The sequence below is a fragment of the Corvus hawaiiensis genome, chromosome 8 (genome assembly GCF_020740725.1).
Source record: "Corvus hawaiiensis isolate bCorHaw1 chromosome 8, bCorHaw1.pri.cur, whole genome shotgun sequence".
NCBI lineage: Eukaryota > Metazoa > Chordata > Aves > Passeriformes > Corvidae > Corvus > Corvus hawaiiensis.
This window is the reverse complement of record NC_063220.1, coordinates 1,415,728-1,435,502: the sequence shown is the minus strand read 5'-3', so window position 1 is coordinate 1,435,502 and position 19,775 is coordinate 1,415,728. Positions and strand designations below refer to the sequence as shown.

Sequence of the window (19,775 nt, the reverse complement as noted above, 5' to 3'; positions counted from 1 at the left end):
GAAATGCAAATCACCGCTCTCGTCGCCGTTTGCTTATTACCAACTCATTAAAATGCGTAACCCAAAAACTCTCTCCCCTCATTACGGAGCTCTGTGCTGTATCACTCCACACTATAAAGCAGCTGCGTGTTGGCTCTTTGATATTGGAAACCCTATTGTCATTAACCTCATTATGACAATACTCCTTTATGATATTTGAAGCGCCTGCCTTTCAAGGAGGATGCTATAAGGATGATAATATTTTGCTGTTTTGCATAATGCAAAGTGAGGGGGGGGGGTTGGAAAACAGGCAGCAGGAGATGAGGAGACTTGGATTATTTATTAGTATCCTCAGGAACAACTGTGCTTCTGGAAGTTTAGACACCAGTAAGCGCTTGTGCTTTGGACAGGGATCCCTTGGCAGGTGGAAATAGTGGAAAATGTAGTTTTTACCCTCAAATCTTGTGTTGCTGTGGATAAACAACCTGAGTGGTGTGAGACATGAGGTGTTGCATTGGGAATTTCTGAGGTGCTAACCCCATGTGGATCATTCTCCCCTGAACTTCAGCAGTCCATCCTGAAGAAATGTCCCCTGAACATGATGACTCTTCTACCCATGAAAGCTCTTTCGCACTTTTTAAACCTTTTTTTTGGCTTTTTTTATCTTGACTTTGAGACCGGAAGGAGCTGGAATTGCAGGTGGTGTCCAGCAGGCAGATACACCTTGGATCTACACAACTGCAGTGTTTCTGTTTGCTTTCTTTCCTTGTAATCCTCAACGCTCCAGTTTTTACTGGGCTGGATCCTTCATGGAAACACAATTTTTTCCTGACTGGTGAGAGGTCAGAAACCATGGCTGGAGTATAAGGTTAGGACTGTGTGCCCCAGTTCATGCACAGCTTAACATCTCCGACCATTTCCAGCAGCCTGATGTTGTGGAATGAATTACTTTAGCTCCACAGCTTGGTGGGTTGGCACAGGCAGGTTTGGGTGGGACTCCATTGGCATCTGCCAGCCCCATCCACGTGCGGCTCTTCTGGCCCCTTGTGTAGGAACAAGATGAGCTTTGAGGTCCCGCCCACGCAGTTCCCTGAGCTGCCCTTCCCCCCTGGCTGAGCTCAGCTCCCGTCCAGCTGCTGGTGTGAGGCCCTCCTGAGTGTCTTGGCATGAGGACTCCATCACTTGGATCATCCCTGTCTGCACGTGTGGGTGTTCCTCCAGAAGACTTCAGGATCTTGTGTTATGGCTTCATTGTGGGCTTGGGTTTTTGTTTCCATGTCCCAGGTCAAGACAGAAAAGGAACAACTGGAGAGGGCTCAGTGGAGGGCTGTGAAGACAAGTCCTGGTACAGAGGTTGTGGAGTCTCCTTCCCTGGGGATGATCAGAACCCGCCTGGGTTTGATCCTGTGCAGCCTGCTCGTGGTGAACCTGCTTTGGCAGGGCTTGGAGCAGATGATTTCCAGAGTCCCTTGCAGCCCAACCCCTCGGTGATTCTGTGCAGGGGCAGTAGAGGTGTGGGCAGTGCTGCATCCTCCCTCCTGTTCATGGCCTCAGGATGCACCAGGGGAGGGTCACGTTGGACATCAGCAGGAATTTCTCACGGAAAGGGTGGTCAGGCATTGGAAGGGTGGTGGAGTCCTCACCCCTGGAGGTTTCCAAGGAAGGCCTGGAGGTGGCACTCAGTGCTCTGGGCTGGGGACAAGGTGGGGATGGGGCACAGCTTGGACTTGGGGATCCTGGAGATCTTTTCCAGCCTCAGTGATGTTTCTGCTTCCCTTAACCTGCATTTATCACCAGTTAAACATGACAAGATCCAAAACAGAGCAGGATTCAGAGCCCGGATCTTCCCTGGCATCACATCCTGTGGGTGGGGCAGCGCTGAGCTTTCGCTCTCGGGGTGATGATGAGGGCAGCAAACCCCACCCAACCCCTGCCAGTCCTTTCAGCTGATTCCCAAACGTCGGTGCTGTTTTGTTTACACTGCACAAGCGATGCTCCATCTGCATTTCTGATTGGGAATGCCTCTTTCCATCTGAGTGCACTCCAGTTTGGCTGCCTCCTCTCTGGGGTGAATAATAAAGAGGATGCCAGTTGTCTGGAGGAGCAGAGGCTTTCTGAATCACAAAAGAGCCCGTTTCATCAGAAAATCTAATAATGTGTGACACTTTTGTGAACCAAACCCTGTGTGACCAGCTGGAACTTCGAAAATTTTCACAAGAAACTGTGGGGACAATTAATCACAACAGAGGCAACTTTTCTGCAATTTCTGAACCAGCATGGAGTTACAGAATCTTTACAAGGGCAAAGAGGTCTGGGGATACTTTAGGGGAGGAGTTTTTGTGTACAGAGTGTTTGTCCAAAAAGCTGCTGCTCAGGACAGGGAAACCCAGGGTGCTGAGCTCCATGAGCAGCCTCAGCTCACCTTAAAGACACTGAATTTATCCTTTCCGTGTCTTTGTCTGGGATGTGGCTTCCTGAAAAGTTTGGAGCACACACGCAGGACTTGCTGGCTGTAGCTGCTCTGCACAGCAGTGAGAGGTCAGTGGTCAATCAGTGATTCTAAAACATGTTAAGCTTGGGAATTAATGCAATTCCAAGTGTTCTCCTGATGACAGGTCTGCCAAACATTCAGCTTCCTGATTCTGCTGGATTAGACATCACATATTTAACTGTATGTCATGGAAGAGCCTCAGGAGCCCAGTGATACTTCCAAGAAGGCAGCTGGGTAGAATTCCAGAAGCCCTGAGGTTGGAAAAGCCCTCCCAGACCATCGAGTCCAAGCTGTGACTGATCCCCACCTTGTCACTGAGTGCCACCTCCAGGAATTCCTTGGACACCTCCAGGGATGGGCACTCCAAACCTCCCTGGGTAGCCCCTGCCAAGGCCTGAGCACCCTTTCCATGGGGAAATTCCTGCTGATGTCTAAAAATATGTAACTCATTAATTATTTGGGGTGATGTAGGGAGAACTCTTTCCTGCACGCTTAAATCTGGGGCTGGCGGGCAGGAGGGACCTGAGGGTGGAGGAAGCTGAGGTGCTCAGCCCTTGGACTGTCCCAGCCCTACTGATCTTGAGAAACACAAGCTGGTGGGAATCCTGCGAGATCTGGACAACCTGGTCTAGTGGGAAGTGTCCCTGTTTGTGGCAGGGGGTTGGACAGGATGGTCCTAAAGGTCCTTTCCAACCCAAACCAGTCTGTGATTCAAGAGCCATCCAGCTCTTCCATGGCTGTGGGTTATCAACACGTTTCCTAAATGAGCCACTGACCTCACATGATGTCCAAACCCACCCCCTTTATTAATTATTCCCATCCAAAATCACTTATTTGCACAAGCCAGCCTCTGTCCTGGCTCCTTCAGAGTGTTCCTGCTGGTGGGGAGGGAGGAGGGATGGCTCTGCCGCTGGTAGCCCTGCAAACATCCTTTCATTTCCTACATGAAGGTCAAAATCCTGCATTTCAACTGTCTTTCTTCTCTCTTTCCTTTTTTAGCAAAATCTGCTTAAATTTTGAAATAGGTTCTTGAACAACTCCAAAGGCTGTCCCTGGTGAATTCTTCCACCATTAAGGCTGCTCTTTACGGATGTTTCCCGTTCATTTTGGTGGAATGAAATGGCAGTTCTGTCTCTTACATGATGGGTAAAAGCTGCAGTAAACTGAAACTGAAACAGAAGTACAATCCACAAGGGAAGCACTACCACAGGTTTAATGTATTCCCCTCAGAAATCACAAAAGTCTTTCAGGGTCTTATGTGTTTATCGTTAAACTCGTGCAGCCCCTGCCTGGCTGAGGGCACCCGTGTGTTTTACATTTTGGTGCGTGGAGGTGGTTTAGAAGCAGGTGCTGAAGCTGCAGGAACCTCTTTGCTTTACAAGCTCTGAGCTGGAGCTGCTGGTGCTGCTCGGAAATCTTTTCTGAGGTTATTATTGATTGCTCCTGGCGGGTTTGTGACGCTGGGCAGGGAGGTCTGTGCTTTTTGTGAGTGCAAGGGATGCTGAAACAACCCATGCCACGGTGCCAGTGGTCATTTCATGGAACCACAGAGTGTCTTGAGTGGGAAGGGATCCACAAGGATTGAGTCCAGCCCCTGGCCCTGCCCAGACACCCCAACAGCCCCACCCTGGGCATCCCTGGCAGCGCTGTCCCAACGCTCCTGGAGCTCTGGCAGCCTCGGGGCCGTGCCCATTCCCTGGGGAGCCTGGGCAGTGCCCAGCAGCCTCTGGGGGAAGAACCTTTCCTTGATATCCAACCTAAACCTCCCCTGGCACCACTTCCTGCTGTTCCCTCAGGTCATGTCACCAGAGCCCTCATGCACAGCTCATTACACAAAACAATTATTTATTCCAATCCACGTTTTGCTGGGAATGTTCATCCAATGACTAAACCACGAGCCGTGATTCCAGCCAGCTCTGGGTGCAGCTGGTCAGAACATCAGCAGTACACACTCCCCAGAAATGCCTTCTGCCCTGCTTCGGAGTGCAATTAAAAGTGGTTGTGTTTGTGCCTCTGCTGGGAGCACAAGTTTTCAAATTGCTGAGGAGTTCTCCCTTATTTGATATCGTTTCCCTTTCCTTCAGCCCTAGAGAATCTTTGTAAAATAGCCAAGTGCTGAACTTTGACCAGGAAGGCAGGAAATGTGGGTGTGTGAAAGCCAGGAGGTGGTAGCTTGGTTTCAGTATTAAGAGAGGATTAAGGAATGCCCAAATGGGAGCAAATGGGGACAGAATTACCAGGTGAGCTGGGGAGAATGAGCTGATTCCCCCAGCAAACCCCGGACAGGAGCTGGGCTGTGGGATCCCAAGCCTTGTCCCCTCATCCTGGTGCTGCTGCTCCAGTTTCTCTGTTGTCTTGCACTGAAAATTTGTCACCGAGTCTGCAATGGAAATACTTCCGTAATTGCCCGTATTATATGGATCATTGACCTTCAACGGGGAAGCTGCTGAAGCAACTGTCCATTTATCTGGAAAATTACCACATGGCAAGAGCGCATTAGGCTGCTTCCCTCTGTCTCCTCCAGCAAGGGTTTTTAGCTGCTGGACCACAAATCCCTGCACTTGGTTCCAGCTGCAACTTTGGTGCTGGGATGCAGAAGGAAAAGGGGATGTGACAGTTCCTTTGCCACTGCAGCACCTCTGTGGGGTTTGGCATCCTCAGAGGGACAGCGAACCCTGGGTTTGGGTCCCAGGTTAAATCTCAGGTTGAAAATAGAGATGTGAAAGTTGTAGGTCAATGAAACAACGGCAGAGATGATGGACAGGCTGCAGGAGCAGTGCTCCTGCTGCAGCACAGTGCCTAATATAAAGGATAAATACAGTGATAAATATTGTAATAAATGATAAATATAAATATAAATTTATAAATGATAAATATTGGGCGTTGGAGTGTGCTTGTTGCTGCTTTGCATGGAGTTGCTGGTGGGTTGGAGGGGATGAGGATTCAGCATTTTTTTAGAATCCCAGACTGTTTTGGGCTGGGAAGGACCTTAAAGCCCATCCAGTGCCACCCCTGCCATGGCAGGGACACCTCCCACTGTCCCAGGCTGCTCCCAGCCCCAGTGTCCAGCCTGGCCTTGGGCACTGCCAGGGATGGGACATTTTCCCCAAATTCTGCCTAGTTCCATCACAGGAGGTTTGATCATATCCCAGGCTCCACGAGTGAAATTCTTGTGCAGAATTTTGTTCATTTCCAGCACTTTTGTGGCATTAAAATACATGTTTCAATACATTTATTCTGGAAAACCTGTGTGTGCCCAGTCCTGCTTCCCAGAGAGGGGTGGCTGCTCAGGAGCTCTTGTGTCCAAATGAGTTTTGGGGGCTAAATAAACCCCTTTTAGTGTTTGTTCAGCAAAATGTGTTGATGGAAATTTATTTATTTAAACAATTTCAGGTGAAGTGGGGGAACGAAGCCAAACTTTTCAGCCAGAGTTTGGTGTAAAATGACTAAAATAGGAATATTTACTATAAATATACCGTGTTATTTCCTTCCCAAGGGTGGCTGCAGTTTTCAGCTCTGACTTTTCGAGCTGATGTTTATCAGGCAAAACAAAGGATAAAATTAGCTGCTCGTTAAGTTTAGTTCCACTTCTCTTATCTTGTAACTCTGTCTGGGGGCTTAAAAAAAAACCAAATGAAAAAGCAGCTCCCTGGAGCCCAAGGCCATGTGCTGTCCTTGCTGGGGTTCCAGGGCAGAGCATCCTCCTGCCACTAATCCTGGATGCTTAAAGGAAAAGATTCCTGACATCAGGTATCCAAAAAATGCGGTTTTATTGACCCTTCCTCAAGCACTGGCAATGCCTTGAGCTTTAGTTCACTGTGTATTAATAATCCATTTAAAAAGGAGCATTTCCCATTTTCCTTGAGATTCTTGCACAGTCATTAAGCAGTTTTTGTTGGGATTCTCTGGCTGGATAATTCCTCTGCCTTATCCCATAATTTGCAGCCCTTTCCCATGCGTGCAGCACTGCAAAATAAACCCCCCTAATTTCCTCCTATTTGTATTTGTATTTTTACCCATAGCACTGGTGGGGAAGGTGCTGGAGGAATATGGAGAGGGTGAATCAGATCCCTTCCTCACTTCATTTCTTCCTCCAAGAAACTTTTACTGGTTTTGTTATTTTTCCTCCCCAGATGAAATTTTACCTAGAAACTTGAAAAATTTAAGTTAAAACACTTTAATTGAAGGTTTCCTTAGAGTAGGTTAAGACATCTCTTAACCCTGGAACAGCACCCTGGGGTGGAGGGGTTGTTTTGGGAGAAGGAGCTGGAATTTGCCATGTCTGACCCAAGTCCTTCCAGAAGGAAAAGCAGTGAATCTTCTGCCTGGGTATTTTCTTTCTTAATCCCATATTAAACTTTGGGCTCAGTTTCCAGGAGAAGACCAGCAATGGAAAAAAATAAAATCTATTTTTTAAAAGCTGAATGACTTCTAAATATAGTTCAAAGTTTTCAATGAGCTCGTTCAGATCTTGCATGGAAAGTTTGGAGATTTATTTTTAAAGACTGTAATTAGTTGTAATTTAATCTGGCCCCTAAGCAAATGCCTTGAAACACATCTCTTATTTCTCTTATTTCCCACAATTTATGTTATCCTGAGATGTGCCAGGCTCAGGATTGGAGCAGCCCCATCTGCATCAGGCTCACATCACACTCTGCTGTGACTTTGGATGCAGCTATAAATCAAAATACTCTTAATATTCCCCTTAGTGCTCTCCCGTGTCTTTTCCAGTGCAGGCTGCCTCCACTCTGGTTCCATTTATCTCTTGAATCCCACATTGGAGGTAGAACTTGGAAAGCCTCAGGAGAAGGGCAGCAGCATCAGGAATGGCCCTGAGGGGCTCGTGGTGGCTGAAAATTCGGATCAGCACAGCCAGGGTGAGTTAGTGGAGGAAAGGGGCTTGTGACAAAGCATTTGTGTGGAATTATGTGCAGGACGTGGAGCAAAAGGAAAATTCTTAATCACAGGATAAACTTTTAGGTGAAGATAGTGAAGATGCCTGAAGTTCCAGGTCAGGCTGGACATTGGGGCTGGGAGCAGCCTGGGACAGTGGGAGGTGTCCCTGCCATGGCAGGGGTGGCACTGGGTGGGCTTTAAGGTCCCTTCCCACCCAAACCAGTCTGGGATTCCATGATGGAATGATGGGCTGAAGTTCCCATTTCGCTGCAGAGCAGGGCAGGGCTTCTCCAAGCCGTGGAAGAGGGGCCAGGCAGCAAACAGGGGCTGAGTTTTGTTCAGAGAAACGCAGTACTTGGGTAAATCTGGGATTTTCAGACTTGCAGGCAGTGAGGGTGTCCTGGCCATGAGCTGGGGTGAGACTGGTGCAGGGAAGAGGGATGGGTTGCCCAAAACCCCAGCAGGGAGCCTGGAGGCCACCTCTCCTCCCTGTGCCCGGTGTGACAAACACGGAGTGCTTTAAACACCCTGTACCTGAGGAGCTGCCGAGAGCTGCAACTCCTCTCTCGAAGGCAATCTCCAAATATTTGCATTTTACTCAGCAGTTGCCCAGCAAATGCTGGGAGCAGGATGAGGCCCCAGCCAGCCTTTGTTTTGTTAGTGAGAGGAGTTTGTACCAGGCTTCATTTTCACTCCCTAAGCCTCCCTGTGATCTGCCTCGTGCATCTGTTTCCCCTTGATCTCGCTGCCTGACTGACAGCTACTTTACACCAGCGTTATCCGTCAAAACATTATTTAATGGAATCCCTTCTAGAAGGAGTTTTTGTTATTATTAGAAATCAAAATGCGGTGATAATTGAATCCCTTTGTATTCCCTGTGTAATGCAGGGAGTAAGACACATTCACACCTGAGGGGAAAACACATCTGGATTTCCTCTTTGCCCCAAGTCCGGGAGCTCTCCCTCTGCCTGGCTTTGATTCTCCTACCTCGGAGGGGGAGGAAATTTGCAGTGTGTGCATCTCATCTGAGGGAAACAATGGCATACATACACTGATTTTTTTTTTCTACAGGAATGGCATTAAATAAATACATAGCAGGCTGCAGTGTCACAACAAGGAGATGTACAATTACGAAGACAAAATACCCCAAGGAAATCAACACAAGGCTTATTAATATCCAGGCCTGCAGAAGACAACTGTCAGACAATTGGTCAACAAGGTACATGGTATCTGTTAGATACTGACTAACCCATTATGATCTTTATGAAGTGTCCTTTTGGGGGTCTAGATCTTCAAATATGAGTTGGAAGACCCTTTTCTTTTATTAGTTGCTAAGCTCTTTATACTTTTACCATATTGCGGCAGGTTAGAAGTCTGAGCTTTATTGTCTTATGTTATTGAAAATCCAGATTCCCGCAGCCTTCTCCCTCAGGTCAAGATTTGTCTGAGAATACATTCTCATTTCTCCATGTACAAAGGCTGTCTGGAGAGAGGCAGAAAAAGATTATGACTGTAATATACTTAAATCCAATTTATTTGCCTGACTAGAAACTTCCACACTTCACAATTGCTTCCTACAGAAGATTTTGTATTTAATTCCTTCATCGCAGCGAGGAGCGGGAGCGATCTGAGTCCTCCAACAGGTCTGTGCTCCGCACACACCTGAGCCAGAGGAGAGGGGATGAAAGCAGCAAATGGACACTTATTTTGCACTGCTGCAGTTTATTTCTGCTTAAGGATAATGAATTTGGAAGGGATTTTTAGATACCCTTTGCAGAGCCGGGGTTTGGGGACACCGGGAGGTTCTGAGCACCCTGTGAGTGCTCTTTGATGGAGACATCAGTTGGCTCAGTGACTTCATTCTCGTGCTCCTCTCTCACTTCTGGTCTGAGAAGAGCAGCTCAGCTGCTGTGGTCACCGACCATGGGATCACCAGGTCCTGGGGCTATTTTAAACCTTCATTTGAGAAGGCTTGAAAAGCCCTGGCTCGGGTTTCCTGCATCCTTTCCTTAAGCAGAGGTGGCACCAAAGCCTTTCTGCCTGGCTCCAAAACAAACATGGCCAGGCCAGGATGCTCTGGGCCAGCCTGGGCCTCACCAACACCTTTGTTTAGGGGAAAAAATGTAAAATGGGATGAAAATATGCTTTGCAAAGTGCAGCACTTGCCTTTGGACTGTGGCCATGACACATGTAAAGGATGGATAAACCATCATAAAGGGATCAGGAAAGCCATGGAGCCGGAGCTGACGCTGCAGTGGCCTTGGTTCTTGGTTCTTGGGACTCGTTGCTTGGGCAAAAGTGTCAAAAAGGAGAATTTCTTTAGTTATGAGAACGAAAATGCACAAAACCAGGGCACGACATGATTTAGAGTGAAGGTCAGATCCCCTGAGGTGATGAGGGTGATGGCATCATCTCCATGGTCAGCAAGGGCCCTGCAGCACCTGCAGCGCCTCTGCAGCTCCTGGCAGGGGAGGCCTTGGGGTTCCTGGGATGCTGGGGCAGGTGGGCGTGGATGCCACACCCGCACAGGTGCCCCTGGGGCTGGGCACGGCGGCAGCTCAGGGGGACTCCAGAAGGGGTGGGCAGTGCTCCCTCGTGTGCTGCGCTGGATGAGGGACAGCAGGCACAGAGCCAAGGACTCGGGAGCTGGTGGCTGTGGGGGGAATGCTCAGACAGAGCCATTGGGTGGCCACTGGCACTCTCAGACAGGTGCCCTGGTGGCCACTGAGGCGCCACAAGCCAAACCCCCTGAAGCTGCAAAGGAGCTGCCTCCATTTCCTTCAAGATTTTCCCTCTACTTCAGAGCAATTGATCTGTCCTAAGACCAAAATCCAGCCTGAAAAGATGGGAAATGCACTGTGGCACAGCTGTTTTATCTGGGAAGATGCTGCAGCGGGGTTTTTAGCCATGAAAAGAGATCGCAGCTCAGTCCTTGGTTTGAAACAGAGACAAACTTAATTCTCCCAGAAAACACCATGGCACTTATAACATCAGAGCAGCTGGCCCAGATAAAGCTCCTTTCCACAGCAAAATGCATTTAATTGCACCCCAACTTCTGCAACTTGTAGAATTCCAGCGTGTGCCCGTGTGGCTTGTGCTTTCCAGGAGCACCATCCCTTCATTCACCCTGTGAGCTGGAACCCTGAAATTCCCTTTCCAGGTTTCCCAGCTCTGTCCCTGTGCTGGTTTTGCACGACCACGGCGCTGGGTTTTTTCATTTCCCTCCCAATCTTCGGAACAAATTCTCCTTTTCAAAGTCTGCACCCCGTGGGGCTCTAAAATCATAACAATTAATGCTGCCAAAGACTCCGGAAGCCACCTAAGCCATCCCTCCTAGGGCAGGATTGCTGGAGCAGGCAGAGAAATTAATGGAGAGGGAAGGCACGGGAGCCAGGCAGGGACCTGCTCCCGAGCTAAAGTTGGGGTAAAAAGTTGAAATCACTTAAAAAAGCTGCTAGGGGGGAAGTGGCAGAGCTGCTCTGTCACCCAAGAGCTTGATAGATAATGTGGAAGGAGTTGTAATCACTAATTTGTCCCAGTTTTAACTCTTTCAACATTTGGTTTGGGGTTTTTTTTTCCCCTTATTTTGACTTTTTCCGGATTTTGTAGCAACAAGGGGCGATCAAACAGATTTACAATACTCGGTGTTTATCACCCTTCCAGAGGCGTTAAGTGGCCATAAATGCATATGAAATATCTGTGGTGGATCCCTCGCCTGCTCAGCAATGTGTTCTTCCTACGTTCCTAATTGCTAGCAGGAAAAATAGGAGGAATTTGTTTACCAGCTTCCTGCATAATATTCAGACATCTGGAGCTGCGAGGTCTGGATGGCGTTCCTGGGGGACAGAAAATACATCAAGGACAATTAGACAACTGGGGAGCTGCAGCCTGAAGGGAATTTCCCCAACATGGGAAACGGCTCCGTGACGGCTCCGAGCGAGCCCTGGCACCCACCCACCCTCCCTGGGCTCTCCTGCTCTTCCTCCTCTCCCTGACAAGTTTTTCCCTGCTTCTTTTATCATCCTGGCAGTGCTGGGAATGGTTTGACTCGATGATCTTAGAGGGTTTTTCCTGAATTATTTCCTGACCTGCTGATCCCCATTGTCTGCAGGTGCAGTCTCCCCATCCCTGTCCCTCATTCCTGGGTGAATTTTCCCAAAGCAGGGATAGCACCCTCAGGAAAACAAATTCTTGTGAAATATAATTGCTGTCTGTGCCTCTTAAGGGTGTTTTAGTCTCTCTTTGGGGTCACCATCCAGCTGTGGGAGCCCTCACTTATGGCTCCTCTCACACACCTGAGGGGACAAACTCCTTTTTGAGGGTTCCTCTGGGCTCCTGCCATCCCTCAAAAATCCAGGGATTGCCATATGAGAACCAGGGAGCAACAGTCCCCACGGGGCTGCTCCTCATCTGTGACACAGATGGGTTATTGATGATTTTCTGTTTCTTATTTAACAGCTTGAGATCAGCAGAGAGAGACTGTGTGGTTTGATTGAAATCAGCCAAGGAACTGCTTTTAATCATGATTTAAATCAAAAAAGTGAGAAACGTTGGTTTAAGTAATTGATTTTTAAATTTGCTTTGCATTTGGGCTTTTTCAGTTGCCTAAATAAAGGTCTCTCTCCTTTGGGGGTGTCCTGGAACCAAAATTCTCTTTGTAACACATTAGGGCCGAAGACTACATGTTTTCCACTCGTGTATTTTCTGAACATAATTTAATTTAATTTAATTTAATTTTTATCCAAAATCCACTTATCTGCTGTATTTTTATTCCTTTTCTGTTGCCTGTGTTTTATAATTCCTGGTATCAGGCTATGGCAGGAGGTGACTGGAAGGCAGCCAAGGGACACTTTTTCCTGGAGATAACACTTCTTGTTCAACACAGACCTGAAAAAAGATGCTTAAATATATTTGGCAGCGGGGCATGAGGCTGGGGCAGCCTTTGAGTGTGCTCAGGGAGAGGGATTTGGGAATGGGTGGGAGCCCCTGAGCCACCTGGCAGCCCCAGGGCCTCCCCCTGACCTTCTGCTGCGTAGAATTAGCAGATCTCATCCTCTCACATCTTTGGGCAAAGACAGGTGTCCAAATCCAGCTTGGGCAGGGCTTGGAGCAGCCTGGGACAGTGGGAGGTGTCCCTGCCCATGGCAGGGGTGGTACTGGATGAGCTTTGAGGTCCCTTCCCACCCAAACCAGCCTGGGACTCTGGGATTCAGTGAAACCATGAGCAACAGGGAGGGGAAGCACAGGGAGACCCCTCGGAGCAGCCACGAATTGTTAATTTATCCCCTTCCACTCCTGAGAAGTCCTTCTGGCCAAGCTGCTGCCACGAGGGCTTTGGGTGCGTTTCGGGGCCCCTGGCCCGCTGGGCTGGGCTCCGTGGATGATTTGCCCGTGGATATTCCCACTGACGAAGGGGAAGCTGAGTTACTGCTGTGGCCAAAGGAACCCATGGAGCTGATTCCAATCCAGCTGCTGCTGCCCCAGCGGGCCCTCGGCTCCCTTTCCCGTGGATACAGGGAATTCCTCCCCCAGCTGGCGCTGTCCACTGAGGATTCATCCACACGGCACCACCCCAGGCGTGGATGGAGCAGGTGCCAGGAGCGCTCCCTGGATTTCTGAAGGGCTGATCAATACCTGAGCCGATCTTTCGCTGCTGCCGCTGCAAAGGTTACTCCGGGAGCTCTCCCCGCGGATAAAACAGAACATTATGTCTTCTTTGGAGTCGCTCAGAACTGCAAGTCCTGGAAGTGCGATACGCTGAGACACTCGCGGGCAGCCGTGCCAGCCCCGCGTTCCCAGCAGGAGCAGGGTTTGAAGCAGCCAAGGTTCCTCCCTGAGCTGCATCCCGCCCATCCATCCCCTCGCGGCGAGGGCAGCAGGGAGCTCGGCTCCGCGGAGCGCCGGGCTGCGGGGAGGGGATCGGCACAGCGGAGGGAGAGAGAGAGCTGGACGGGCAGATGGAGCCCAGGTAGCCGGAGAGCCGAGCCGTGCTCCACGAGCAGTGCTGGAGCTCCTTCCTGTGGTGGCAGGGATGAGTTACTCGTTGTGGAGCACCAGCCTGGCGTCGGGAATCGGCCTGGGAATGCGCGTCCAGCCGCCCCGGGATCCACCCTCCGCCTTCTCCAGCCGGCGGAGCAGGAGCCCTGTGGTGCCTCGTGGGCTCAGGACGGAGTGACCCCCTGGACACTGCTCCAGGACACTCCGGAGGCTGACAGGAGTGGCCATCTCAACCAGCTCTGGGCCAGCTGTGTATTCCTTAAACAGTGTTATTTCCTTCCTGCCATCGCACATCTTCCAGTCAGGAGCGCTCAGACTGGCACTGGGGATGGAAGAACGGAGCAAGGGCACACGGTGTGGCACACAGGGACGGGTACAGGCAGCAGTGGGGAATCTGGGGGGCAGGCAGCTCCGGGGAGCCCCTGCCCAGCCCTGCCAGCCCCGGGCACGGCGGGTGATGGATGGGCTGAGCTGCGGGTCCTGCCCGCCCCGCTGGCCACAGGGACGGCAGCAGCGATGTGCAAGTGGTGCCCGCAGATCATCAAAAGAACAGAATTCGGCCCTTAATATTCTTTTGATGTGTTTTTTGTATGCAAATAAGGTTTAATTTGCGAACTTTGAGCAGTTTGCGGATGAGTTTATTAGAGTGTTGTGTTATTAAGTTTATACTCCTGGGGTCAGCGCCAGGCATCGGGAAAGCACAGCGAACATTATTTATATTGTTAAACAAAGTCAAGGAATTCAGGCATCTGCTATTCGCCGGGAAACCAGGCAATCAAAACAAAGCCATATTTGTAATCATACTCAGTAGTCTTTTTATGAGAAGTAATTACTAAAATAATCGAAAGACGTGGATGGGATTATCAACGACAGTGATAAGCTGGAATATCCATCCCTACCTTGCACAGAGCAGCCAGGGAGCTGGGGGATGGAACGAGTACCCTGTGGTTGTGGAATGCCAGAGCTCACACTTGGAAATTGTTGTCTCAGCTGAGGAGCTCTGAGGGGAGCAGTTACAGCCCCGCTGCTGCCTGGGCCCCGGGCGGGGATTCTGAACCCGGCGCTTTCCTATCCCATGGACCGATTTTGCTCTTTCTGCTCTGAAGAAACTCAGTATAAGTTATTAATGAATCCCTTTTAATATGAGCTTTCATATGCGTAGAGCTGGGTGAAATTCAAAGTAAGGTGGAAAACATCCAGGCTGATTTGCCTGCATTACCATAGGGATGGGACACTGAGGAGGGACACCAGTGGGAGCCTGAACAGGCTTCTCTGGGTCCAGGCTGTCACCATAGCATCAGTGCTTGGATGGACAGGGCTGGGAGCAGCCTGGGACAGTGGGAGGTGTCCCTGTCCGTGGCAGGGGTTGGAAGTGGATGGGCTTTAAAGTCCCTTCCAAGACAAACCATTCCGGGATTCTGTGATGTCTGTGGTGATGCTGCCCTGCTCATGCTGCTCCGCAGAGCTTACCCAGCACCACCTGCCAAAATGATGAGGTATAAACCTGCTTTAGAGAGAAACTAGAGCTACAGAGATACACCAGGTTCAGCTGCAGCTCCCTGAACCCCGCTGGGTCTTCATTCAGGGCCAGGCTCTTCTCTGAGAGCAAAGGGAGGAGAGCAGGACCGTGAGGAGGTGGGAGCAAACCCCTTCCACACTTCTGGAACAGGAGCAGCGGGAATAAAATGCCACTTTTCTGGCACTAATGAATATGTGGCAGTGCAGGAATAGCTCTGTGCCCATAGGAAGTCTGGATTTTCAGCTACTGTTTAAGTTTCTTTTCTTCTAAAAGTGCCGGTGAGGCTCAGTCCTGTCATCCACTTCCTCTTACAACCGCCGCCGACTTCAAAGGAAATCCTGCTGGCAAAATAGCTACAGAATTGTGTCAGGAGTTTATTTGCTCCCAAGATTAGATAATTAATGAAGATAGAATATTAAAATTACATTTACATAAAGCTAAGGGTAATCTTAAAGTGCTCTATTATTTTGTAAATGACCCGAAGTTTGTAACGCATTTATAATGATGAATCAGGAGACGAGGCCTTTCAAATGAGGAAGTACAATTTATAATCTCACTTTCCTTCATTATTTATTCATCCTGCTGTTGAATCATCTGCTCCTCAAAACCTGAAAAGCCACAGAGCTCCCTTTACCTGCCAGTGTTATCCTAGAAGGAAACCAAGTTTTGTGTTTGAGTCAGTCCCAATCACAGCGTGAGGGGAGCTCCACATGGATCCTTTTCTTGGGCCCAGTTAGTCTGAAATTCGTGAAGTCCCAGAATGGTTTGGGTGGGGAGGGACCTTAAGAATTATCCACTTCACCCCCCTGCCATGGGCAGGGACACCTCCCACTGTCCCAGGCTGCTCCCAGCCCCAATGTCCAGCCTGGCCTTGGGCACTGCCAGGGATCCAGGGGCAGCCCCAGCTGCTCTGGGCACCCTGTGCCAGGGCCTGCCCACCCTCCCAGGGAACAATTCCTTCCCAATATCCATCTATCCCTGCCCTCCTGCAGCTGAAGGCCATAAATTCCACACAACCTTTGCTGTCTGGCTTTCCCTTCAGGCTCAGACTTTGCTACACCTGAATTACTGAAGATGTAGTGATAGCAAAACCAGACATTTTCTATTTTCAGCATAAACCCATGGAAATATTGATTCCTTTCCACTCCGGTGCTGTATTTGTGGCAGTGCCCTGAACAATTGCCACTGTATGAACTCATTGTTCTGCTCCTTTCAAAACAAGCCTCTCACCCAGCAGAGCTTTATTTAAAGCCCATTGTCCATTTCTGGGTGCAGCAATTTCCCACCCCTCACACCAAGGAGGAATTTTCAGCACACAAACTTGGCTGCCCCTGGATCCCTGGCAGTGCCCAAGGCCAGGCTGGACATTGGGGCTCGGAGCAGCCTGGGACAGTGGGAGGTGTCCCTGCCCATGGCAGGGGTGGATCGGGATGAGCCTTGAGGTCCTTTCCACCCAAACCATTCCAGGATTTTATTCCAAGCATGGTGTGCAGACAAGGCCCTCAGTGGGCACCAAGGGCTCAGGAGGATCCCCCCAAGGAAATCAAGTCCTTAATCCAAAGGCTGCTCCAGGAGCATTCCCTCATCCCAAGTAGGAACAATAAGACCCCCAAATTCCTTGCTGTAAGAGCTGGCACTAAACCCGACCCACCCCGCTGCTCTTCAGCACAGACAGCAGCACTGGGGTCGAGAAATGACAGAGGAAAACTTCCCTCCCCTTCCCTAAAGTAACTGCCCTGGTCTGGGGAGGTGATTTGCTGCTCACAGGGACTGAGAAAGCAAAGCCTGGACAGGGCAGGATTTTGTGACTCAGCTTTTACCAGAACTGGAACGACTTCAACAGGGTGCTCAGCACAAGTGATGTAACCCTGGCCATAAATCCAGACAGAAAACTCGGAAAGTTATTTACTAACTACCCTAAATTACCCAATCTTCAGTGAAATAGCCTCTCTTCACCAAAGAACTCAAGCCAGCTATTTCCCTTTCCTTACAGACTCTTTTAAAAATTACTCAGAATTCTTTTCCTTCTCAGCTTTGCTCAGAAATGCATATTTTAAAAGCTTCCCAAGCTCTTTCCTTGCTGAGCTACTGAATCAGGAACTGAAGCATCTGGCACTTGCTGGGATTTTCCAGCTGGAGGTGTTGAGTTCAGAGAACTTAACTTTTATTTAAAGGCTTTTTTACGTTCAAGACTCAAACAAACCGGCGCCCTGTGTGTGTAGTGAGTGCTGAGGGATTGGAGATGGATTCCTGCCCCTCTCCTTGTGCCCGTGAAGATGAGGGTGGTGGGGGTGAAGGCTGGTGCTCAGGAAGGTGTTCATGAGCAGAGGGAGGACTTGGGGGGGGATCTGGGAGGCTCAGGGAGGATTTCAGCTGTGTGATTTTAGCTGTGCTCTGCCTTGCTGAGGGGTTGTAATGGAATAGTCACATTCCACCTGTGTCTTGTTATTCCCAGGGCATGGACAAGCCTGGCTTAGGGCACCACTGACAAAGGGAGAGGTGTGTTGACATCTCGTTATTAATTAAGGGCTAATTCACAAATTAGGATTCAAGCTGTGGCTGCCCCTGGATCCCTGGCAGTGCCCAAGGCCAGGCTGGACATTGGGGCTGGGAGCAGCCTGGCACAGTGGGAGGTGTCCCTGCCATGGCAGGGGTGGCACTGGATGGGCTTTGAGGTCCCTTCCGCCCAAACTAGTCTGGGATTCCGTGTAATTAAGAGGGAAATGTTAATGGTTTGAGGGGGAAAAGCTTCCCAAGGAGCTGGATGGAGTTTTGAGCACGGCTGGATTTGGAACAAGTGGAAAGGGGAGGGAAGTACAACAGGAAGTGGGTGTTCAAGTCCTGATACGATTTGATTAATCAGTGACCATGGTGCCTGCCCAGAACCATCAGTGGCCAGCACGAGGTGACAACACAGCTGGTGGAGAGAGATCCCACGTGGAATCTGCACCTGGGGAAACCTCAGGCTGATTTCACAGCGCTGCTCCATAGATCAGGAAAAACCTTCCTGCTTCTGTAGGTCTGTGTTCCATCTGCAGCCTTCCCGAAACTTCACAGGCCTCTCACTGTGCAATTACAGGAGGATTTTAGTCTGATTATACATTAAAAACTCCCCTCTCCAAAGAAACTCAAAGATCAGAGACATTTTCTTTCAAGTATTACACTGAAATTTGAACGCTCCTGCTGCTTATTACAAAATGCTTCTGCAAGGCACTGTGCAACTCTTAGACTTGATACTTTTATTGCTAGAATTGTTTTCTTTTCTCTATAAATCCCAGCATTTCGCTTCCATACCCTTCTTTTTTACGGAAATGTTGTTAGGGAAGTTTTAGTCACAGCTTGAGCAGGATGCACAGTCACAAGCCACTGCTGTGGGTGCATTAACAGGACTACGAGAATCACAACCAAACACAAAATAAATGACATGTTTGTCCTTCAGCTGGGTGAAAATGGGAATGCAAAGTCTAGAGTCTTATTTTTCCTGATCCCCACGATTCTCTAATCTTATCAAATATACATTCCCATATTCCAAGGCAGCCTGATAAAGCAGCTTGCTAGAAATAAGTTGCATTAGACTGTGTAGAGCACATTTTCCTAGGAAATCCAATTTCACAATCGTGTTCTGGTGACATTTAGCCATTGCTTAGTGCAGCGAGGGCTCCTTGGATATTTGAGACACTGAGTCCTGTGGCAGCAGGACCGGGGCAGGGATTGTCCCCTGTGCCACCACAGGGACCTCGAGGGCTGAGTCCAGCGCTGGGTCCTCACTCCAGGAGAGCCCTGGAGGGGCTGGAGCGTGTCCAGGGCAGGGAACGGAGCTGGGAAGGGGCTGGAGCCCCAGGAGCGGCTGAGGGAGCTGGAAAGGGGCTCAGGCTGGAGCAAAGGAGGCTCAGGGGGGACCTTGTGGCTCTGCACAAGTCCCTGACAGGAGGGGGCAGCCGGGGGGGTCGGGCTCTGCTGCCAGGGAACAGGGCCAGGAGGAGAGGGAACGGCCTCAGGCTGGGCCAGGGCAGGCTCAGGGTGGACAGCAGCAGGAATTTCCACATGGAAAGGGTGCTCAGGCCTTGGCAGGGGCTGCCCAGGGAGGTTTGGAGTGCCCATCCCTGGAGGTGTCCAAGGAATTCCTGGAGGTGGCACTCAGGGCTCTGGGCTGGGGACAAGGTGGGGATGGAACAGTCACAGGCTGGACTCCATGGGCTGGGAGGGCTTTTCCAACCTCAGTGATCCTGCCCATCCCATTCCTCAGACCCCACTCTTTCCTGGGGATGCAGCCTGGCCTCACAGCCTGCTCCCTGCTCACCCTTTGGAGGCAGGGAAAGGACCACTCCCCACTAAAGCCCAGACTCCCAGCAAATCCCAGATTCCCAGAAGCTGCCTGGCCACGGCACAGCTGCAGAGGGAGCCGGGGCTGTCCCTGTTTGTCTGGGAGTGGAGGTGCCTCCAGGTTCATAAATCTGTATGCAGTAGTAGGGGTTCTCTAACAGCAATTCATTTTAATTATGTGAGACATAAAAAGACCACCTACAGATGAGACAATACAGCTGTAAGATTCTCAAGGTTACTGTGGGGAATACTTCATAACTGAAGTATGTTTTCCCCGAGGAATTCGACTACCATTTGATTTAATTTTTAATTTTTACATTTTAATCAAAAATAGATCAAATGGTGGTGTTCTCCCCTGGGAACCATACTTCAGATATGAAGCAGTCCGTGTTCCTTTTAAATATGTAAAGCTGCCATTTATGTATAACTCATGAATGACACCCTGTGTTGCAAGCAAATATCACGCGGCGATTTCGGGATTGTTGCAGTAACAACGCCATAATCACACACAAACATCCCCCCCTGCCTCCACAGAGCCAGCAGCACCACAGGGAGGCCATGGGAGCTGAT

General features: G+C 49.8%; 1 long non-coding RNA gene across 1 annotated transcript; it reads right to left on the bottom strand.

Moving 5' to 3' along the window:
* Positions 1-1,523: 1,523 nt before the first annotated feature.
* On the bottom strand, positions 1,524-18,976 carry LOC125329671. Its single transcript, XR_007205232.1, has 3 exons — positions 18,927-18,976; positions 15,440-15,443; positions 1,524-1,575 (listed from the first exon to the last, which is right to left on the bottom strand). It is a non-coding gene; the product is annotated as an uncharacterized LOC125329671 (long non-coding RNA).
* Between the last annotated feature and the right edge of the window lie 799 nt (positions 18,977-19,775).